Source organism: Dendrobates tinctorius, unplaced genomic scaffold, assembly GCF_039654945.1.
Source record: "Dendrobates tinctorius isolate UK_male_01 unplaced genomic scaffold, ASM3965494v1 ptg000065l, whole genome shotgun sequence".
Classification (NCBI taxonomy): Eukaryota; Metazoa; Chordata; class Amphibia; order Anura; family Dendrobatidae; genus Dendrobates; species Dendrobates tinctorius.
The window spans coordinates 2,510,937-2,537,314 of record NW_027361733.1 but is presented as its reverse complement, the minus strand read 5'-3'; positions in this window follow the sequence as shown (position 1 = coordinate 2,537,314).

Genomic DNA, 26,378 nt, shown 5'->3' with positions numbered 1-26,378 from the left:
TCAGCACAAGGTCAACCACCAGCTTAGTCTTCTCTGGGGGGGTTAAGTTATAGGGACCCCAATTAGTATTTTTCTATATGCCTGTGCAGTCTAACAGGGTATAGTCCTTTTTGCTTTGCACCATAGTACCAGTCTGTGGTGTAACAGAGCTTGTTACTTTGCGCTCTGTGCACACTGAGTGACATTTAACTCAGTATGCTTAAATTGTTTTCTCGCAGCCTTACTCCGCCATTGTGCTAGCTGTGGTTTTTCCATCACCGCACAGTGGATCACGGGTTGCGAACGCACCTTATTATTACTCCTTATTTGGTGCGTTCCGCCAATCCTAACAATAACTACTATAATACTGCTCCTATGTACAAGAATAGAACTACTATAATACTGCCCCTATGTACAAGAATATAATAATAATAAATAATAAATTTTATTTCTATAGCGCCGACATATTCCGCAGCACTTTACATTTCATATAACTACTATAATAGTGCTCCTATGTACAAGAATATAACTACTATAATAATGCCCCTATGTACAAACATATATTGTAACTACTCTAATACTGCTCCTATGTACAAGAATCGATGTAAAAACTTTTATGCCCAAAAATGACAAAAATATTCTATTAGTGAGATCTTTATTGGCTAAAAAGAACTATGTTTGCAAGATTTCAGAGCACAGAGGCTCCTTCTTCAGGCGGGTTTACAAATTGCTTACTGAGACAACACAACATTTATGAGATATTACAATAGTACAGTACATTTGTGCATAGGGTGGATGGGGTGATGCTTCCTAAAGATACAAATTGAGAAATGGTGAACCTGATAGCTTATAATACAGGAAAGATGTATATCTTTGCACCATGTTAGCCAGTAGATAGAAAAATATTCAGGATTGAGAGTCCTCAGTAGTTGATACCTTTTAGTGGCTAACTGAAAAGACGGTAACACATTGCAAGCTTTCGAGACTACTCAGGTCTCTTCATCAGGCTAGACTAATACAAAATCTGAAGAGTCACATATTTATGCACAATACAGCCTAGAAAAAATGCAATAGATAAGACAAGTGACGTGAAGCAGAACTATCAATATGGGAGAGGGAGAAACATAAATATAAACATTGGACCAGTTCATAGATAAGGAGTCCGGATGTTTTATGGTCCTCTGATTGGGGTCTAGTTCTGTGTTGTGAAGCCCCCACATGGTTTTAAAAGGAAATTCCTTAATTGATGTAACCCTCATTTGGATTTGGATAAATATATAGACTCCTTCAGACATTTGATAAAATCCACAATCATAGACACTAACAGGAGACAAGCATCCAACATCAGTGCCCATTTTTTGGACACCATCATTAAGCTAAAAAACAATGAAATAGAGACATCCCTGTATCAGCAGTCAATCGACCGTCCAACATACCTTAAATGGGACAGTTTCCATCCAAAACACATAAAGAACTCTATTATCTATAGCCAAGCCATCAGATACAATCGTATATGTTCCAACCCCATGGATAGAGACAAACACCTTGGTCGCCTCAAAAAGACCTTTTTGAATCAGGGTTACCATCCAAGAACAATTGAAAACCAAATTACAAGAGCCACCAGATTGTCAAGGAATCACCTGCTAAATTACAAAGCTAAAGAAGAAAATAACCGAGTGCCTCTAGTAGTCACCTACAATCCAAATCTGGAGGTGCTAAGGGGAGCTGCACGGAAATTACAACCTTTACTACAAAAAGATGCCCGATTAAAATCCATTTTTCCAGACCCCCCACTGCTGTGTTTTAGGCAGCCCCCAAATTTAAGAAGCATCATTGTCAGAAGCTCCCTGTCCTCTCCAACAGCTGCAGGAACCTTTCCTTGCAACCAGAAAAAATGTAAAACCTGTCCATTTATAATGACCACGGACAAGATAAAGATCCCCAACTTACATCAGGACTACAAGATCCCAGGTACTTTCACCTGCATCACATCTAATGTGGTGTACTTAATTATTTGTACTAAATGTCCAACTGGGGGTCTGTATGTGGGGGAGACAGGGCAAAAGCTTAGAACAAGGATGAATGCTCATCGTCACACAATAAGAGAAAAAAGAATGGATCTACCTGTGGCAAAACATTTCTGTATCCCTGATCACAGCAGCGTGGATATGAAATTACTGGTATTGAAAGGTAACTTCAATTCTCAGAGAGAGAGACGAGTTTGGGAGTACAAATTTATGACGAACTTTGACACTCTCAGTGCTGGAATGAATGTGTCGCATGGATTTATGTCTTTTTACATCAATTAAGGAATTTCCTTTTAAAACCGTGTGGGGGCTTCACAACACAGAACTAGACCCCAATCATAGGACCATAAAACATCCGGACTCCTTATCTATGAACTGGTCCAATGTTTATATTTATGTTTCTCCCTCTCCCATATTGATAGTTCTGCTTCACGTCACTTGTCTTATCTATTGCATTTTTTCTAGGCTGTATTGTGCATAAATATGTGACTTCAGATTTTGTATTAGTCTAGCCTGATGAAGAGACCTGAGTAGTCTCGAAAGCTTGCAATGTGTTACCATATTTTCAGTTAGCCATTAAAAGGTATCAACTACTGAGGACTCTCAATCCTGATAGCTTAGTTATCTGGAGTCAGTCTGGTCCAGGCATGAACTGTGTTGGGGTGAGTCATAAATCCAGGTGATAAACTGAGTCCTATTGTCAAAGAGTTGAACATCCATATCAGATTGAATTCCCAGATTTTCCTCTCTCCTTAAAATGACCTTTTTAGGACTTTTAAATCCATCATAAAGTGTCCACAGAAATGTTTTCTCACAAGAGTGTCCAGCTCATTCTTCATTATGCGCCTGTGTAAGTTCATCCTTTTTTGTAGTCTAAGCTTCCTTTTCTCAATATAGATACCTCCAGGACACCTTGTACATTGTATAATGAACACCACCTTGGAGGATCTACATGGAAGAAATAAATGATATACAGTCTAGTCCTGATTCTTGTTGCTTGCGGAGACTGTATTTGTTGGTAATATGTGGGTACAAGTCTTACATTTTGTTATGTTACAGGGGAATGTACCCATCTCTAATGGTTATGAGCGGTCATTTCTGACAAGGAGATTTCTTAAAGGGTTTTTCCAATACTTGGACAAACCCTTCTTGATCTAAATGTTTGGCCCAATAAAATGAAAAAACCTGTACTCACCTCTTGAGTCGGTGCCGTTCCAGCGGTATCAGTACTCATGCTACTGAGGCTATTGAGCAGTTGTTGTGACATGTGACCCCAGGGACCTATCAGCGCCGGCATCACTGTCCCCTCGTTTGGATAAATTGAACATGAAGAGGAAGTCCGAGCGCTAGCACAGGAGGTGAGTGTAAGCTTTACTATTTTATCGGGACCAAGCTTGGGGTATGAGGAGAAGTTGTAGAAAGTAGTGGTCAAGTTCTTTAAGTTAGGGGCCTTTTTGTGGGAAAGAAGTCATAATTCCTGGAATATTTCTTTCAGTCTGTAGAATATAGCTTGAAGATAAGTACCAATCTTTCTTAGGATACTCATTTAAGGGTTGTATGTGACCACAAGAAGCACTCTGTTATCCGCCATCTGTTTGTAGTCCATGAGGCTGCTTCTTCTGATCCTTTTCCCCAAACAGCCCCCCACACATTGTCTCCACACATCCCTCTTACATAGTATTAGGTCTCCACACAGCCTCGCACTCAGAATGATGTTCCCACATAGCCTCCTTGCAAAGTATTATGTCCTTACACAGCCCCACTTGCACAGTATGATGCCCTCATCCAGCTTCCTTGCACAGTATTATGTCCCCACACAGCACCATTGCACAGTACTCTGTCCCCACATAGCCCCCTTGCACAGTATTATGTCACCGCACCGCTCCATTGCACAACGTTATGTCCCCACACAGCCCCCCCCACAGGATTATGACCCCACACAGCTGCCTTAAGCCCTCGTTACACATTGCGATATCGCTAGCAATATCGCTGTAAAGTCACCGATTTTGTGACGTTATAGCGATATTGCTAGCGATATCGCTGCATGTGATACTTACCTCCGACCGGCTCCCCCGCTGGTTATCGCTGATCGCGCGAGAAGCTCCTGGACCATTCCTCGTCGGCCACTTCCTGCTGGGCTTCCTGTGGCGCCGACGAGCGACGCGTGGAGGAGGGCGGGAGGACGTCAGGATCGCCGCGTCTGACAGGTAAGTAGCGACCCCCGACCCCAGCGATGTTGCTAGTGAGATCTGCCTGTGTGGCAGCTCACTAGCGACCACCTAGCGATGCACCAGCGATCCTGACCGCGTCATATCGCTAGTCGGGATCGCTGGTGCATCGCTAGGTGTAACGGTACCCTGTTATGAATAAGTCACCGTAGGAGGCAAAAGCAGAAATACAAGCTAAGTCCAGAAAACCAGAGAAGCTGGCAACTATCAGATTGCAGACCCCTGAACCTATCAACACAACTAGCAGTAGCCATGGGGGGTTCCTACGATGCCCTAGACCCCTCGATCACAGCCGGAAAATTACATAGGCCTAAAGAAAGAAAGGGGAAATCTAAACTGCCCCAGAGCAGACCCCAAAGCAATAGGCAGCCCCCAACATATAATGACGGTGAAGCAAGATGAAAATACTAACACAGACAGAAAGATAGACTGAGCAAAGACGGGGCCCAAAAACTACCTAGATAGGAAAGGACAGGAAGGCTGCTGTCTGCAATCTGCCAAAACCCTATCAAAGACATAAGCCAACAAGCTGATATGAAAAAGGCCCTGAAGCTAGGCTTCAAAAACTAAATCAGCACTCAGGTATTTTCAGAAGACAGAGCTAAATGAATTCAGCACACCCCAGTAGGGAATGGCAGAAATCCAGAAAAACAAAGCAAAACAAAGTCAAGCACCAAAGCAAAAGGCCGAGCAGCAAACTTAGCTTTAGAGGAGCAGGAATTCAGACTGGTCTCCAAGGATCCCACAGAGAAATCACCCGCAGGGCAGAAGGGCGTCGGCAGCCTTATATCCAGTCAGTAACTCCACTCAGCCAGTCATCATCATCAGCCTCAGGTGTTTGATAATCAGGCTCACTACCTTTCTTTACCAGAAGAGGGAGTTCCTCGGGCCTCAGTAATGAAGGGGAAAATGAACTCACAACAGTACCCTTAGTAATATGTACCCACACAGCTGCCTTGCGCAGTATTATGTCTCCACACTGTCCCCTTGCACAGTATCTTGAAGCGATGACTCCAGCAGCAGCCCACTCGTTGTGGATCTCCCTCAAATTTTTGAATGGCCTTTTCTTAACAATCCTTTCATGACTGTGGTCATCCCGGTTGCTTGTGCACCTTTTTCTACCACACATTTTCTTTCCACTCAACTTTCCATTAATCTGCTTGGATACCACACTCTGTGAACAGACAGCTTCTTTAGCAATGACCTTTTGTGGCTTACCCTCCTTGTGGAGTGTGTCAATGACTGTCTTCTGGACATCTGGCAAGTCAGCAGTCTTCCCCATGATTGTGGAACCTACTGAAACAGACTAAGGGACCTTTTTAAACGCTTAGGAAGTCTTTGCAGGGTTTTTTGTTAATTATTCTAATTTACTGAGATAATGACTTTTGGGTATTCATTGGCTGTAAGCCATAATCATCAACATTAACAGAAATAAACACTTGAAATAGATCACTCTGTTTGTAATGACTATATAATATGAGTTTCACTTTTTGTATTGAAGAACTCAAATAAATTAGGTGGCAAATGTGAACTGTTTCCCAAGCAAGTAATGTCCCCACACATCCGGCTTATCTTGTATATGGACAATCAGTAGTCATTTAGTTGCCACAGTCGGCAAGTGTAAATGGGACTTTAGTATTCCTTCCAGCAGAGTTAGATGACTCATTAGCCCAGTCCTATTGATTATCCTCACTCAAGATAGAGATTTTCCAAGTAGCAAAAAAAGCGTATAGTCAATTTTACTCTATGTAAAGTGGAATTAAGCCAGTCCATTCAGAAAAGGTATTCAAATTTCTCTAAAACTAAATATTATAGAAACCGGACTTGGGTTGGCGGATAACATAGTATATTTTCCTAGTGGTACTGGCACAAATGTGAAAATAAAAAATATTTAATTTCATTATCCAATCTTTATAAGAAAAATTACTAAAGCTTGCCCATTCAGGAGCTGGAATAAAATACCGTAGCTGTAAAAAGTACGAAGTTAGTGGTCCTTGACAAAGATCCATATGATCTTTATATAAGGGCATCCCCAAAAATGATGGAAAATATCAGTTTTTAAGGTGTGGGCACATAACGTCAGAAAACGATTCAAAAGTAGACATTCTTCTCTGTAACTGCGGTTAACATATATCCTATAAACCACCAATAAGGCCATATCTTGATAACGTCTATCAGGTAAGCTCCAGGTCTTGGAGATAAAAACCTGTCTGCAGCCCATAACTTTGACAGCAAACAAGTAATAAATTATAGTTATTAAAAAAGGTATTCTTAATGTATAATACAACAGCCAGCATTGCTCTTAAAAACTGTTAAATAATACAATTTAATGGTGATCTGGAAAGTACCTACCATTTTTTAAGCTCTGTTAATTGGACCAATCTGCGGTAAATGCTTCAACCTACTCCAAGGACAAAACTGTGACACGACAGACTTTAGTTGAATTTTACATTGCTTGATCTTTAACTCAAACGTTAATTAAACCTTCTATGGCGAGCCTGGAATCCCTAACAGACGATGACTTAAAGGCCACCCAAAACAGTAGTGCTCAATAAAACCAAAACCCAATTAAATAAGATAGAAAAAAAAGAAAATAAAGTAAGTAAGAAAGGAAAAATCTAGAATAATGGCAATCTCCACAGCATTATATTGCACAGGTCCCATCTCCCAGGATTTCACACAATATCTACCTTTTGCTTATAGATGTGCACCCAGCAAATCATAGTGTGTGGGCAGTTAGTGCCTCTGAACTTAGAGCCTCGCACTTGATAAACTCTATCCACTCCAATATCTCCATCAGAAGGTCTACTAAGAATTTTCTTGAAGATGGTGACCTCCAAGTCATGAAGTTCCTCAAGTGGAGTCAGTAGCATAGTTACCGGGGGAGGGGGGCAGAGGGTACGGTTTCCCCAAGCACCACACTCAGAGGGTTATCGTATTGGGGTGCACAGTGCTCCGATACAAAAAACTTTTGCGGTAGATCAGGGAGACATGATCTTCCTTCAATACTGCTCTCTGCTTTGTAGGCTGTAGGTCGCTTTATCCCTGCAGAACTGCAGGTCCCAGGCGGAGCAACGTGATGACGTAATTGCGCCAAAACACACACAGGACGTCAGAGTCCCAGTGCGATGACATCACCGCGTGAGGAACCTGCCTCTGTCTGCCGCTGGACTTGCCAGTTTAGGTGAGCATATGATGCTTTTATTTTATTTTAATATTGTGTCAGGGCCATTATGTGTGTGGGCTACTAAGGGGGCCTTCATAAATACTGGGGGATACTAAAGGGGGCCCTTATATTTGGTTGGAGCTACTAATGGGGCCCTCATACAGAGTGGGGGCTGCTAAGGGGGCTATCATACAGAGTGGGGACTACTAAGGGGCTATTATAGGGTGTGGAGACTACTGTTGGACCATCATACAGTGTGTGAACTACTGTGTGGGCATCACACAGTTTGGAGGGCAGCATACTGTGTAGGGAGAGCTGTAGGCCCATCATACTGTGATAAGTGGTCACTCATTGTTATTGTTTCTAGGGCACTTGTACAGGGCTTTATTTCTAGGGGTCAGTACAATGGAGGCATTTTACTTTGTAAAATGCACAGTGGTGGACATTACTATGTTGAGGCATGGTGGTGTACATTATTAAGTGGGGGCACAGTGGTGGGCATTATCATGTGGGGCAATAAGAGGAGCACTGTTTTTGTACCACACAGGAGGTGCAGTAATTGGGACACATACAGCAGCAGTGGCTCAGTACTGAGTTATCAGCAGTTTGTGCAAATTGGGAATAGATAAGGACAGTACTGGAAAGTGAAATGTCAACTGTGTAGTGATGAGCGTGTATACTCATTGCTCGGGTTTTCCCGAGCATGCTCGGGTGGTCTCTGAGTATTTTGGCGTGCTCGGAGATTTAGTTTTCATCGCCTAAGCTACATGATTTGCGACTGCTAGACACTTGAATACATGTGTGGCATGCCTGTTTGTTAGGCTCAATACATGTGGGAATTCCCTATCTACAAGTCGCAAATCATGCAGCTGAGACGAAGAAAACTAAATCTCCGAGCACGCCAAAATACTCGGAGATCACCCGAGCATTCTCAGGGAGACTCGAGCAATGATGCTACTCGCCCATCACTACAACTGTGTCTTTGTTGTAAGTAGTGTTGAGCATTCCGATACTGCAGATATTGGGTATCGGCCGATATTCGCTGTATCGGAATTCCGATACCGAGTACCGATATTTTTTCAATATCGGATATCAGATTTGGAAGTTCCCATAATGCAATGAGCCACTGTTGTGGCTCTGATTGGCTGCCGAAATGATGTCATCATGATGCGCGGTCTGTGCGCATCATGATGCGCCGTCAGTTCGGGCCTTCCGGGGGGTCTGTGCCAACTGCCCGGGGGTCTGTACTGGCCTGCCCGGGGGTCTGTACCGGCCTGCCGGGGGTCTGTGCCGGCCTGCCGGGGGTCTGTGCCAACTGCCCGGGGGTCTGTGCGGACTGCCGGGGGTCTGTACCGGCCTGCCGGGGGTCTGTGCCGGCCTCCTGGGGTCTGTGCCGACTGCCCGGGGGTCTGTGCGGACTGCCGGGGGTCTGTAACGGCATGCCGGGGGTCTGTGCCGGCCTGCCGGTTGTCTGTGCCGTCTGTCCGGGGGTCTGTGCAGGCTGCGGGGGTCTGTGCAGGCATCGTCCGATGGGACTACAAGTCCCATCGGGCGATGACTGCTATCATGACGGTGATTGACACATTAGCCAATGATGGGACAGTAGTAGTCCCATCATCCGGCTAATGTGTTGAATGTAAAAAAAAAATACATACTAAATACATACTACATGCTACATACATACTACATACATGCTACATGCATGCAACATACATACTACATATATGCTACATACATACTACATATATACTACATGCATGCAACATGCATGCTACATATATACTACATGCATGCAACATACATACTACATATATACCACATGCATGCAACATGCATACTACATATATACCACATATATACTACATGCATGCAACATACATATATACTACATATATACTACATGCAACATGCATACTACATATATACTACATGCATGCAACATACATACATACATACTACATATATACCACATGCATGCAACATGCATACTACATATATACCCCATATATACTACATGCATGCAACATGCATACTACATGCATGCAACATACATATATACTACATATATACAACATGCAACATGCAACATACATACATACTACATATACCACATGCATACTACATATATACTACATGCATACTACATATATACCACATGCATGCAACATACATATATACAACATATATACTACATGCAACATACATACTACATATATACTACATGCATGCAATATACATACTACATACATACTACATGCATACTACATATATACCACATGCATGCAACATATATACTACATGCATGCAACATGCATACTACATATATACCACATATATACTACATGCATACATACATACAACATATATACTACATGCATGCAACAGGAATACTACATACAGTGGGGCAAAAAAGTATTTAGTCAGTCAGCAATAGTGCAAGTTCCACCACTTAAAAAGATGAGAGGCGTCTGTAATTTACATCATAGGTAGACCTCAACTATGGGAGACAAACTGAGAAAAAAAAATCCAGAAAATCACCTTGTCTGTTTTTTTTTCATTTTATTTGCATATTATGGTGGAAAATAAGTATTTGGTCAGAAACAAGCAATCAAGATTTCTGGCTCTCACAGACCTGTAACTTCTTCTTTAAGAGTCTCCTCTTTCCTCCACTCATTACCTGTAGTAATGGCACCTGTTTAAACTTGTTATCAGTATAAAAAGACACCTGTGCACACCCTCAAACAGTCTGACTCCAAACTCCACTATGGTGAAGACCAAAGAGCTGTCAAAGGACACCAGAAACAAAATTGTAGCCCTGCACCAGGCTGGGAAGACTGAATCTGCAATAGCCAACCAGCTTGGAGTGAAGAAATCAACTGTGGGAGCAATAAATAGAAAATGGAAGACATACAAGACCACTGATAATCTCCCTCGATCTGGTGCTCCACGCAAAATCCCACCCCGTGGGGTCAGAATGATCACAAGAACGGTGAGCAAAAATTCCAGAACCACGCGGGGGGACCTAGTGAATGAACTGCAGAGAGCTGGGACCAATGTAACAAGGCCTACCATAAGTTACACACTACGCCACCATGGACTCAGATCCTGCAGTGCCAGACGTGTCCCACTGCTTAAGCCTGTACATGTCCGGGCCCGTCTGAAGTTTGCTAGAGAGCATTTGGATGATCCAGAGGAGTTTTGGGATAATGTCCTATGGTCTGATGAAACCAAACTGGAACTGTTTGGTAGAAACACAACTTGTCGTGTTTGGAGGAAAAAGAATACTGAGTTGCATCCATCAAACACCATACCTACTGTAAAGCATGGTGGTGGAAACATCATGCTTTGGGGCTGTTTCTCTGCAAAGGGGCCAGGACGACTGATCCGGGTACATGAAAGAATGAATGGGGCCATGTATCGTGAGATTTTGAGTGCAAACCTCCTTCCATCAGCAAGGGCATTGATGATGAAACGTGGCTGGGTCTTTCAACATGACAATGATCCAAAGCACACCGCCAGGGCAACGAAGGAGTGGCTTCGTAAGAAGCATTTCAAGGTCCTGGAGTGGCCTAGCCAGTCTCCAGATCTCAACCCTATAGAAAACCTTTGGAGGGAGTTGAAAGTCCGTGTTGCCAAGCGAAAAGCCAAAAACATCACTGCTCTAGAGGAGATCTGCATGGAGGAATGGGCCAACATACCAACAACAGTGTGTGGCAACCTTGTGAAGACTTACAGAAAACGTTTGACCTCTGTCATTGCCAACAAAGGATATATCACAAAGTATTGAGATGAAATTTTGTTTCTGACCAAATACTTATTTTCCACCATAATATGCAAATAAAATGAAAAAAAAACAGACAAGGTGATTTTCTGGATTTTTTTTTCTCAGTTTGTCTCCCATAGTTGAGGTCTACCTATGATGTAAATTACAGACGCCTCTCATCTTTTTAAGTGGTGGAACTTGCACTATTGCTGACTGACTAAATACTTTTTTGCCCCACTGTATATACCACATATAAACTACATGCATGCAACATACATATATACTACATATATACTACATGCAACATGCATACTACATACAGTCATATGTAAAAGTTTGGGCACCCCTATTAATGTTAACCTTTTTTCTTTATAACAATTTTGGTTTTTGCAACAGGTATTTCAGTTTCATATATCTAATAACTGATGGACTCAGTTATATTTCTGGATTCAAATGAGGTTTATTGTACTAACAGAAAATGTGCAATCTGCATTTAAACAAAATTTGACCGGTGCAAAAGTATGGGCACCCTTATCATTTTCTTGATTTGAACACTCCTAACTACTTTTTACTGACTTCCTGAAGCACTAAATTGGTTTTGTAACCTCATTGAGCTTTGAACTTCATAGCCAGGTGTATCAAATCATGAGAAAAGGTATTTAAAGTGGCCACTTGCAAGTAGTTCTCCTATTTGATTCTCCTATGAAGAGTGGCATCATGGGCTCCTCAAAACAACTCTCAAATGATCTGAAAACAAAGATTATTCAACATAGCTTTTCAGGGGAAGGATACAAAAAGTTGTCTCAGAGATTTAACCTGTCAGTTTCCACTGTGAGGAACATAGTAAGGAAATGGAAGAACACAGGTACAGTTCTTGTTAAGCCCAGAAGTGGCAGGCCAAGAAAAATATCAGAAAGGCAGAGAAGAAGAATGGTGAGAACAGTCAAGGACAATCCACAGACCACCTCCAAAGACCTGCAGCATCATCTTGCTGCAGATGGTGTCACTGTGCATTGGTCAACAATACAGCGCACTTTGCCCAAGGAGAAGCTGTATGGGAGAGTGATGCAAAAGAAGCCGTTTCTGCAAGCACGCCACAAACAGAGTCGCCTGAGGTATGCAAAAGCACATTTGGACAAGCCAGTTACATTTTGGAAGAAGGTCCTGTGGACTGATGAAACAAAGATTGAGTTGTTTGGTCATACAAAAAGGCATTATGCATGCGCTGTATTGTTGACCAATGCACAGTGACACCATCTGCAGCAAGATGATGCTGCAGGTCTTTGGAGGTGGTCTGTGGATTGTCCTTGACTGTTCTCACCATTCTTCTTCTCTGCCTTTCTGATATTTTTCTTGGCCTGCCACTTCTGGGCTTAACAAGAACTGTACCTGTGTTCTTCCATTTCCTTACTATGTTCCTCACAGTGGAAACTGACAGGTTAAATCTCTGAGACAACTTTTTGTATCCTTCCCCTGAAAAGCTATGTTGAATAATCTTTGTTTTCAGATCATTTGAGAGTTGTTTTGAGGAGCCCATGATGCCACTCTTCATAGGAGAATCAAATAGGAGAACTACTTGCAAGTGGCCACTTTAAATACCTTTTCTCATGATTTGATACACCTGGCTATGAAGTTCAAAGCTCAATGAGGTTACAAAACCAATTTAGTGCTTCAGGAAGTCAGTAAAAAGTAGTTAGGAGTGTTCAAATCAAGAAAATGATAAGGGTGCCCATACTTTTGCACCGGTCAAATTTTGTTTAAATGCAGATTGCACATTTTCTGTTAGTACAATAAACCTCATTTGAATCCAGAAATATAACTGAGTCCATCAGTTATTAGATATATGAAACTGAAATAGCTGTTGCAAAAGCCAAAATTGTTATAAAGAAAAAAGGTTAACATTAATAGGGGTGCCCAAACTTTTACATATGACTGTATATACCACATGCATGCAACATGCATACTACATATATACCACATATATACTACATGCATACTACATATATACCACATGCATGCAACATGCATACTACATATATACTACATACATGCAACATACATACTACATATATACCACATGCATGCAACATGCATACTACATATATACCACATATATACTACATGCATGCAACATACATATATACTACATATATACTACATGCAACATGCATACTACATATATACTACATGCATGCAACATACATACTACATATATACCACATGCATACTACATATATACTACATGCATACTACATATATACCACATGCATGCAACATACATATATACAACATATATACTACATGCATGCAATATACATATATACAACATATATACTACATGCAACATATATACTACATATATACTACATGCATGCAACATACATATATACTACATGCAACATACATATTACATATATACTACATGCATGCAACATACATACTACATACATACTACATATATACCACATGCATGCAACATACATATATACAACATATATACTACATGCATGCAACATGCATACTACATATATACCACATATATACTACATGCATGCAACATACATACATACAACATATATACTACATGCATGCGACAAGAATACTACATATATACCACATATATACTACATGCATGCAACATACATACATACAACATATATACTACATGCATGCAACAGGAATACTACATATATACCACATATATACTACATGCATGCAACATACATATATACTACATATATACTACATGCAACATGCATACTACATATATACCACATGCATGCAACATGCATACTACATACTGTATATACCACATATATACTACATGCATACTACATATATACCACATGCATGCAACATACATATATGACATATATACTACATGCATGCAACATACATATATACAACATATATACTACATGCAACATACATACTACATATATACTACATATATACTACATGCATGCAGCGTACATATATACTACATATATACTACATGCAACATACATATTACATATATACTACATGCATGCAACATACATACATACTACATATATACTACATGCATACTACATATATACCACATGCATGAAACATACATATATACAACATATATACTACATGCATGCAACATGCATACTACATATATACAACATATATACTACATGCATGCAACATACATATATACTACATGCAACATACATACTACATATATACTACATGCATGCAACATACATACTATATATATAGCACATATATACTACATGTATACCACATGCATGCAACATACATATATACAACATATATACTACATGCATGCAACATGCATACTACATATATATCACATATATACTACATGCAACATACATACTACATATATACCACATGCATGCAACATGCATACTACATATATACTACATGCATGCAACATACATATATACTACATACAATACATTCATACAATACATACATATAGACATACAGTACATATAACATAGAGTACATACTCACCATCACTTGTCACTTTGTTCCCCGAAGCCGTTGTCATCTGTGGAATAAATATTAAAATAACAAACCACTAATATACTTACCCCTGATCCGCAGAAGTCCACGAGTGTCCCACAACGATCTTGCGTGGAGAACAGCAGCATCAGCTGATGCTACCTTTCTCTATGGGCTCCAGGAATCCAATGATGGGAGGTAGGTATCCTTCTGCACTGTATTCCTCCGCCACTGTAAAAAAAAAGTCCCTAGTCTCACTTTATGGCAAAAGCTGCGTGGGAAATTTCTCACACAGCAATGCCATAAAGTGAGACTAGGGACTTTTTTTTACAGTGGCGGAGGAATACAGTGCGGAAGGATACCTACCTTCCATCATTGGATTCCTGGAGCCCGTAGAGAACGGTAGCATCAGCTGATGCTGCTGTTCTCCACGCAAGATCATCGTGGGACACTCGTGGACTTCTGCGGATCAGAGGTAAGTATATTGGTGGTTTGTTATTTTAATATTTATTCCACAGATGACAATGGCTTCGGGGAACAAAGTGACAAGTGATGGTGAGTATGTACTCTGTGTTATATGTACTGTATGTCTATATGTATGTATTGTATAAATGTATTGTATGTAGTATATATGTATGTTGCATGCATGTAGTATATATGTAGTATATATGTAGTATGCATGTTGCATGCATGTGGTATATATGTAGTATGTATGTTGCATGCATGTAGTATATATGTAGTATGCATGTTGCATGCATGTGGTATATATGTAGTATGTATGTAGTATGTATGTTGCATGTAGTATATATGTAGTATATATGTATGTTGCATGCATGTAGTATATATGTGGTATATATGTAGTATGCATGTTGCATGCATGTAGTATATATTTTGTATATACAGTGGGGCAAAAAAGTATTTAGTCAGTCAGCAATAGTGCAAGTTCCACCACTTAAAAAGATGAGAGGCGTCTGTAATTTACATCATAGGTAGACCTCAACTATGGGAGACAAACTGAGAAAAAAAATCCAGAAAATCACATTGGCTGTTTTTTTTTTCCTTTTATTTGCATATTATGGTGGAAAATAAGTATTTGGTCAGAAACAAGCAATCAAGATTTCTGGCTCTCACAGACCTGTAACTTCTTCTTTAAGAGTCTCCTCTTTCCTCCACTCATTACCTGTATTAATGGCACCTGTTTAAACTTGTTATCAGTATAAAAAGACACCTGTGCACACCCTCAAACAGTCTGACTCCAAACTCCACTATGGTGAAGACCAAAGAGCTGTCAAAGGACACCAGAAACAAAATTGTAGCCCTGCACCAGGCTGGGAAGACTGAATCTGCAATAGCCAACCAGCTTGGAGTGAAGAAATCAACTGTGAGAGCAATAATTAGAAAATAGAAGACATACAAGACCACTGATAACCTCCCTCGATCTGGTGCTCCACGCAAAATCCCACCCCGTGGGGTCAGAATGATCACAAGAACGGTGAGCAAAAATCCCAGAACCACGCAGGGGGACCTAGTGAATGAACTGCAGAGAGCTGGGACCAATGTAACAAGGCCTACCATAAGTAACACACTACGCCACCATGGACTCAGATCCTGCAGTGCCAGACGTGTCCCACTGCTTAAGCCTGTACATGTCCCGGCCCATCTGAAGTTTGCTAGAGAGCATTTGGATGATCCAGAGGAGTTTTGGGAGAATGTCCTATGGTCTGATGAAACCAAACTGGAACTGTTTGGTAGAAACACAACTTGTCGTGTTTGGAGGAAAAAGAATACTGAGTTGCATCCATCAAACACCATACCTACTGTAAAGCATGGTGGTGGAAACATCATGCTTTGGGGCTGTTTCTCTGCAAAGGGGCCAGGACGACTGATCCGGGTACATGAAAGAATGAATGGGGCCATGTATCGTGAGATTTTGAGTGCAAACCTCCTTCCATCAGCAAGGGCATTGATGATGAAACGTGGCTGGGTCTTTCAACATGACAATGATCCAAAGCACACCGCCAGGGCAACGAAGGAGTGGCTTCGTAAGAAGCATTTCAAGGTCCTGGAGTGGCCTAGCCAGTCTCCAGATCTCAACCCTATAGAAAACCTTTGGAGGGAGTTGAAAGTCCGTGTTGCCAAGCGAAAAGCCAAAAACATCACTGCTCTAGAGGAGATCTGCATGGAGGAATGGGCCAACATACCAACAACAGTGTGTGGCAACCTTGTGAAGACTTACAGAAAACGTTTGACCTCTGTCATTGCCAACAAAGGATATATCACAAAGTATTGAGATGAAATTTTGTTTCTGACCAAATACTTATTTTCCACCATAATATGCAAATAAAAGGAAAAAAAAACAGACAATGTGATTTTCTGGATTTTTTTTTCTCAGTTTGTCTCCCATAGTTGAGGTCTACCTATGATGTAAATTACAGACGCCTCTCATCTTTTTAAGTGGTGGAACTTGCACTATTGCTGACTGACTAAATACTTTTTTGCCCCACTGTATGTATGTTGCATGCATGTAGTATATATGTTGTATATATGTATGTTGCATGCATGTGGTATATATGTAGTATGCATGTAGTGTATATGTGGTATATATGTAGTATGTATGTTGCATGCATGTAGTATATATGTAGTATGCATGTTGCATGCATGTAGTATATATGTAGTATGTATGTTGCATGTAGTATATATGTAGTATATATGTATGTTGCATGTAGTATGTATGTTGCATGCATATAGTATATATGTAGTATGCATGTTGCATGCATGTAGTATATATGTAGTATATATGTATGTTGCATGCATGTAGTATATATGTGGTATATATGTAGTATGCATGTAGTATATATGTAGTATGTATGTATGTTGCATGCATGTCGTATATATGTAGTATGCATGTTGCATGTAGTATATATGTTGTATATATGTATGTTGCATGCATGTAGTATATATGTAGTATATATGTATGTTGCATGCATGTGGTATATATGTAGTATGCATGTAGTATATATGTAGTATGCATGTTGCATGCATGTGGTATATATGTAGTATGTATGTTGCATGCATGTTGCATGTAGTATATATGTATGTTGCATGCATGTAGTATATGTAGTATGTATGTTGTATGCATGTAGTATATATGTGGTATATATGTAGTATGCATGTAGTATATATGTGGTATATATGTAGTATGCATGTTGCATGCATGTGGTATATATGTAGTATGTATGTTGCATGCATGTAGTATATATGTAGTATGCATGTTGCATGTAGTATATATGTTGTATATATGTATGTTGCATGCATGTAGCATATATGTTGTATATATGTATGTCGCATGCATGTGGTATATATGTAGTATGCATGTAGTATATATGTGGTATATATATATGTAGTAAGCATGTTGCATGCATGTGGTATATATGTATGTTGCACTCATGTAGTATATATGTAGTATGCATGTTGCATGTAGTATATATGTAGTATATATGTATGTTGCATGCATGTAGTATATATGTGGTATATATGTAGTATGCATGTTGCATGCATGTAGTATATATGTCGTATATATGTAGTATGCATGTAGTATATATGTGGTATATATGTAGTATGCATGTTGCATGCATGTGGTATATATGTAGTATGTATGTTGCATGCATTTAGTATATATGTAGTATGCATGTTGCATGTAGTATATATGTACAGTCATGGCCAAAAGTATTGACACCCCTGCAATTCTGTCAGATAATACTCAGTTTCTTCCTGAAATTGATTGCAAACACAAATTCTTTGGTATTATTATCTTTATTTAATTTGTCTTAAATGAAAAAACACAAAAAGAATTGTCCTAAAGCCAAATTGGATATAATTCCACACCAGACATAACAAAGAGGGTGGACAAAAGTATTGGCACTGTTTGAAAAATCATGTGATGCTTCTCTAATTTATGTAATTAACAGCACCTGTAACTTACCTGTGGCACCTACCAGGTGTTGGCAATAACTAAATCACACTTGCAGCCACTTAACATGGATTAAAGTTGACTCAACCTCTGTCCTGTGTCCTTGTGTGTACCACATTGAGCATGGAGAAAAGAAAGAAGACCAAAGAACTGTCTGAGGACTTGAGAAACCAAATTGTGAGAAAGCATGAGCAATTTCAAGGCTACAAGTCCATCTCCAAAGACCTGAATGTTCCTGTGTCTACCGTGCACAGTGTCATCAAGAAGTTTAAAGCCCATGGCACTGTGGCTAACCTCCCTAGATGTGGCCGGAAAAGAAAAATTGACCAGAGATTTCAACGCAAGATTGTGCGGATGTTGGATAAAGAACCTCCACTAACATCCAAACAAGTTCAAGCTGCCCTGCAGTCCGAGGGTACAACGATGTCAACCCATACTATCCATCGGCGTCTGAATGAAAAGGGACTGTATGGTAGGAGACCCAGGAAGACTCCACTTCTTACCCCGAGACATAAAAAAGCCAGGCTGGAGTTTGCCAAAACTTACCTGAAAAAGCCTAAAACATTTTGGAAGAATATTCTCTGGTCAGATGAGACAAAAGTAGAGCTTTTAGGGCAAAAGCATCAACATAGAGTTTACAGGAGAAAAAAGAGGCATTCAAAGAAAAGTACACGGTCCCTACAGTCAAACATGGCGGAGGTTCCCTGATGTTTTGGGGTTGCTTTGCTGCCTCTGGCACTGGACTGCTTGACCGTGTGCATGGCATTATGAAGTCTGAAGACTACCAACAAATTTTGCAGCATAATGTAGGGTCCAGTGTGAGAAAGCTGGGTCTCCCTCAGAGGTCATGGGTCTTCCAGCAGGACAATGACCCAAAACACACTTCAAAAAGCACTAGAAAATGGTTTGAGAGAAAGCAATGGAGACATCTAAGGTGGCCAGCAATGAGTCCAGACCTGAATTCCATAGAACACCTGTGGAGAGATCTAAAAATGGCAGTTTGGAGAAGGCACCCTTCAAATATCAGGGACCTGGAGTAGTTTGCCAAAGAAGAATGGTCTAAAATTCCAGCAGAGCATTGTAAGAAACTCATTGATGGTTACCGGAAGCGGTTGGTCGCAGTTATTTTGGCTAAAGGTTGTGCAACCAAGTATTAGGCTGAGGGTGCCAATACTTTTGTCCGGCCCATTTTTGGAGTTTTGTGTGAAATGATCAATGTTTTGCTTTTTGCTTCATTCTCTTTTGTGTTTTTTCATTTAAGACAAATTAAATGAAGATAATAATACCAAAGAATTTGTGTTTGCAATCATTTTCAGGAAGAAACTGAATATTATCTGACAGAATTGCAGGGGTGTCAATACTTTTGGCCATGACTGTATGTTGCATGCATGTAGTATATATGTGGTATATATGTAGTATGCATGTTGCATGCATGTGGTATATATGTAGTATGTATGTTGCAAGTATGTAGTATGTATGTAGCATGTAGTATGTATGTAGTATGTTTTTTGTTTTTTTTTTACATTCAACACATTAGCTGGATGATGGGACTACTACTGTCCCATCATTGGCTAATGTGTCAATCACCGTCATGGTAGCAGGCATCGCCCGACGGGACTTGTAGTCCCATCGGACGATGCCTGCACAGACCCCCGCAGCCTGCACAGACCCCCGGACAGTTGGTACAGACCACCGGCAGGCCGGCACAGACCCCCGGCAGGCCGGTACAGACCCCCGGGCAGTCGGCACAGACCCCCGGGCAGTCGGCACAGATCCCCGGCAGGCCGGCACAGACCGCCGGCAGGCCGGCACAGACCGCCGGAAGGTCCGTACACACCCCCAAGAGGCTGTACAAGGACAGAAAAGGGTTTTTCTTATTCCGATACCGGAAGTCCCATAGACTTGAATGGGACTTCCGGTATCGGAATCGGCGATACCCGATACTTTTTTTGTATCGGGCCGATACCATTCGATCCGATATTTTAGGGTATCGGATGGTATCGCTCAACACTAGTTGTAAGACGATTTGTGGCTTGAGAAGTTATATCGGTCTGGGCAAGATGGCAAAGACAGGAAAAGTGAACAACTCCATCAAAAAGAACGTCATAGTAAGTCCCTATCTATAGCTGCATTGTAATCACTTATATGTTCTTCAGAACTGGTTTCTATGGTCACCATATTTTGATAATATCACTGCTGGTCTTTGTATAGAGATTTATTTTCATTAACAGCATGGTCATCTGCTGAGGTTCCTCTATACCCGTTTATAGGGTTTGCAATCAGGGCCGCCATCAGGACATTACAGCCCTGACTGGCATATGGGGACCGATCAGCAGAGGGGGCCCGCGTCGGGCCCCGTCACCTACCCATCGGGCCCCACTGCCCCGTCCCCTGCGGTCACGTAACTGAACCTGCATCCAGGATGCAGGTTCAATTACTCTATTGCCGTGCAGGCACGCACGGTAATAGTTAAAGCTGCCAGCCAATCGGAGGCTGGCAGCTGACGTCAACGCGCACGTCGCCGGCGTCTGACATCATGTCAGTCACTGGCAAGTGCGCGCGTGCAGGCTGGGGTGCAGATTGCTCGCCGCTGGAGCGCTGCAAGGTAAGAGAAAAGTTTTCTTTTTTATTATTATTATTGTTGAAAACGGCGAGACGAGGGCAGGATAGAGATGGGGCAGGATGGAGACGGGGGCTGGATGGAGATGGGGCAGTATTGGAGATGGGGCAGGATTGGAGACTTTTGGGGCAGGATGGAGACGGGGCAGGATTGGAGATGAGGCAGGATTGGAGATGGGGCAGGATTGGAGACGGGGGCAGGATTGAGACGGGGCAGGATTGGAGACATTGGGGGCAGGATTGGAGATAGGGCAGGATTGGAGACTTTGGGGCAGGATGGAGATGGGGACAGGATTGGAGACGGGGACAGGATGTAGACGGGGCAGTATTGGAGACATTGGGGGCAGGATTGGAGACATTGAGGGCAGGATGGAAACATTGGGGGCAGGATGGAGATGGGGCAGGATGGAGATGGGGCAGGATGGAGATGGGGCAGGATGGAGACGGGGGCAGGATTGGAGGCATTGGGGGCAGGATGGAGACGGGGAAGGATGGCAGACACAAGGGGCATGATGGAAGACACAAGGGGCATGATGAAAGACACAAGGGGCATGATGGGAGACACGGGGGGCAGGACTGGAGACACAGGGGGCAGAATGAAAGACACGGGGCATGATTGCAGGTACGGGGGCATGATTGGAGACAAAGATGGCAGGATGAAAGACACAGGGGGCAGGATTTCAGGTACAGGGGGCAGGATTGCAGGTACAGGGGGCAGGATTTCAGGTACAGGGGCAGGATTGGAGGTACAGGGGGCATGATGAAAGACACAAGGGGCATAATGAAAGACACAAGTGGCATGATTGAAGACACAGGGGGCAGGATGAAAGACACAAGGGGTATGATTGGAGACACAGGGGGCAGGATGAAAGACATGGTGGCATGATTGGAGACACAGGGGGCAGGATTGGAGACAGATGGGGCAGGATTGGAGACAGATGGGGCAGGATTGGAGACAGATTGTGCAGGATCATGGAGCAGGATGGATACGATGGAAACAGATGGGGAGATCATATGGGGCACAATGGATACTTATGAGGGTGGGATGGGAGAAAATATGACTGAAGCTAGGAATGAGACACACTGGGGCCAGGATGGGGAATTTTATTACCATAGGGGCTAATTAAGGGATATTATTACAGCAGTGATGTATTTATTTTATTTTTTTAGTATACTGTTTTAAATGGGGGTCCTGTTACTGTGTAGAGTGATACTATGTTGCCTTTTTTTTTTTTTTTCTTCATGTGATGTAATGTAGAAGTTGGGAAAAAAATAAGTAATGTGTTCTGCAAGCGGAGCTCTAGATAATTGTGTTTGCTACATGTTACGGAACCACTCAGCACCCAGAATATGTTGTGCAGTTATATGTATGTATAATAGGTTCCATGGGAGATGCATGTCCGTAATGCATCAGCCCACAGGCTGCGCCCAGCCACCCCCCTCCCCCACCTTTGTAATTCCCACAGTAAATATCAGCAGACTCCGGCCTCCTGCGGCTTTTGTAATGTATGTCTGGCCTGCCACTTTTCTATTGGCCTGCCCTCTGTATCTGTGTGATATATTCTGTGTCCTGTGACTAAAGTGTTGTCAGACTGGAAATACGTGGTGAAGCAGTGATCTTTTATATGCGCCCATGTAATCAAGGAATTCCAGCCAGCGTCCTTCATTCAGACTCCAGCCAAAGCAGAGTGGACCTCCGGAAACACGGGGTGGTACTGAAAGTGGTACCCGAGACTGGAAGACCCCGTTACAGTGTTATTTCCTGCAGAGACCAGCCCTGGCTGGAAGAAGTGATGGCGATCTGTGCTGGATGAAAGATGAAAAGCAACGATGAAGGACTTCACCTAGAGACGTCACTGGTGAGTTAGTGTGTTACCTATAAACTGACACTATACACTGTATACTACTTACAGAGGTCCTGTGTATAATGCCACCAGTGATCACTGTATTACCTGTACACAGACACTGCTTACTAAGTACAGATCCCCTGTGTATAATGGCACTTATGGCGATAGTATAGTTTTTTTTTTATTACTGATCAGTATTGTAGTATTCAGTCACTATGTGGTGGTAATATGTGGTCTGGACATGGTGTGGTGGTATTTGTTCCTTGTATGTGATATTATTCAGTTACTGTGGTGGTAAAATGTGGTCTGGTCTTGGTGTGGCGGTATTTGTTCCTTGTATGTGGTATTAATTATAGGTTACTTTGTGGTGGTAATATTGTGTCTGGTCATGGTGCGGTGGTATTTGTCCCTTGTATGTGATATTATTGGTCATTTTAAAAATTAAAAAATAAATAAAAATATACCTAAATTGTAATGCATATTTTAACAAATAGTTAATAGGTTAGAGTAGAGTAGAGTTCGGCCAAAAGTGTCTACAGTGTTGTGATGGCGGCTTAAAAAATCTTTTGGCCAAAACAAAAGCTGTTGGCTATGTGTGTGATCTGGTGATGGGAACTGTTAATGTGTGATTGGTGAGAAGTGGAGTTTTTCCAAGAGAGGGTGATGGGACTATGGACAGTTTGAGGGGTGGAGGCGGGGCTGGGGTGGAGCCTGGGGGGAGTCTCAAGGGGGACTCGAAAATTTTGCCAGAATGGGGCCCCAAAATTCCTAGTGGCAACCCTGTCTGCAACTGTAACTGTACACACCGTTACCTGGTTAGGGCCCATTCAGAAGTTTTACCCCCACTGAGCTGAACCCCTAGCTACACCTCCAACTGGCATAGATTTGGGTACCTCCCTCAATTTAAGATTATTGCGATGTCCTCTATTTTCAACATTGTCCAGATGTGGTGAAATGTCCCTCAACTGCAGTATGTGTATCACTGGTATCAGAAAGACGACACAATTTACAAGCCTAAAATGAGTTTGGTTGTTCCACTTTAGCAAATTTTTCATCCAGAGAATGAACAGATTGTTGGATCTCCAGAATGACTTTCATGAGCTTTTCTTCAATATGGGAAATTTATGCTTTCAAATCCAACCTGGGGAGTAGTGCTCCCACCATTTACCATAATTCAGTCAGAGTGCGATCTAAAGAAAGTGGCGTACGAGATGATCGAGTATTGTAGGTGATGTTTCTGATCAATGTAGGGAGGAGACAGAACCTAAAAAAGCTGGAAGTTCCAGTCTAAACATGGTAGGCATTGATGCAAGAGGAGATACAGAGACAAGAATAAGTGGAGGAAGATGGCGATCTGCTAGGAAGACTTTACCTTACTAGTCTCAGAAATGGTGCGTGCTGTTCACGATTAAAGGCGTCCAGCACATGTAAGACACAGCATGTGCTGAGGGATTAGGGGAACAGGATTAATGGAACAGGGCTCATTGTGCATTTCCGTCTACTAGATGTGAAAAGTCTTCAATTTAGAAGGGGGTTCTATTGGCCCATAGGTGATTAAACAGTCACCATTACAGCTGCAGCTGCCATATAAAGTGATTGGGAGAGTAGAATCAAACTGAGGGATGGATCTAAGTAATTTCCACTCTATGTCTCTGAATCCTTAGACAGTCCAGTGACTCCATCCCGTCATATACTGTTACAAGGGGACATTCACCATTTTTTCTTCTAAGAAAAGCATTCCACACATATCCTATTCCAATCCTGATGAAGGGTACATTGCTCGAAATGTTGCTTTATTTTACTTTGCGTTGTAATAACTTTTATGAATATGAGGGTAGAAAATTAAAAGCATTCAGAAACATGTTTTGTGCTTATTCCTGGTGTGCTATTTACTTATACTATATTAATTTTCTGGAAAAATTAAACTAAATGATACTCTCCAGTTCTACAATATCTCTCAGGTAAATATTACAAAAACCTGGATGCAATGTTAAAATATAAGTTTATACAGGAAAAACATTTTAATTACTATAGTATATACTAATTTTGGGGGTAATTTTTCATTAACCCCTTCACTACCAAGGGTGGTTTGCACGTTAACTCCCGGGCCAATTTTTACAATTCTGACCACTGTCCCTTTATGAGGTAATAACTCTGAAACGCTTCCATGGATCCCGGTGATTCTGACATTGTTTTCTCGTGACATATTGTACTTCATGTTAGTGGTAAAATTTCATTCAAATAACTTGCGTTTATTTGTGAGAAAAACGGAAATTTGGCGAAAATTTTGAAAATTTCGCAATTTTCCAACTTTGAATTTTTATGCCCTTAAATCACAGAGATATGGCACACAAAAAACTTGATAACTAACATTTCCTACATGTTTACTTTACATCAGCACAATTTTGGAAACAAATTTTTTTTTTGTTAGGAAGTTATAAGGGTTAAAAGTTGACCAGCGATTTCTCATTTTTACAACACCATTTTATTTTTAGGACCACATCACATTTGAAGCCACTTTGAGGGGTCTATATGATACAAAAGTGACACCATTCTAAAAACTGCACCCCTTAAGGTGCTCAAAATCACATACAAGAAGTTTATTAACCCTTTAGGTGCGTCACAGGAATTTTTTTGAATATTTAAAAAAAAATACTTCAGGTTCAACTTTTTTTATTTTACCAAGGGTAACAGGAGAAATTGGACTGCAAAAGTTATTGTGCAATTTGTCCTGAGTAGGCTGATACCTGATATGTGGGGGGGAACGACTGTTTCGGCGCATGGCAGAGCTCAGAATGGAAGGAGCGCCGTTTGACTTTTTCAATGCAAAATTGGCTGGAATTCAGATCGGACGCCATGTCACGTTTGGAGAGTCCCTGATGTACCTAAACAGTGGAAACCCCCTACAAGTGACCCCATTTTGGAAACTAGACCCCCCAAGGAACTTATCTAGATATGTGGTGAGAACTTTGAACCCACAAGGGCTTCACAGAAGTTTATAACGTACAGCGGTACAATTAAAAAATCATATTTTTTCCACAAAAATGATCTTTTCACCCCAATGTTTATTTTCCCAAGGGTAACATGACCCTAAAAGTTATTGTGCAATTTGTCCTGAGTACGCTGATACCCCACATGTGGGGGTAAACCACTATTTGGGCGCATGGCAGAGCTCGGAAGGGAAGCAGCGCCATTTGACGTTTTTGGCTGGAATTGAGATCGGACATCATGTCGCGATTGGAAAACCCCTGATGTACCAAAACAGTGGAAACCCCCCA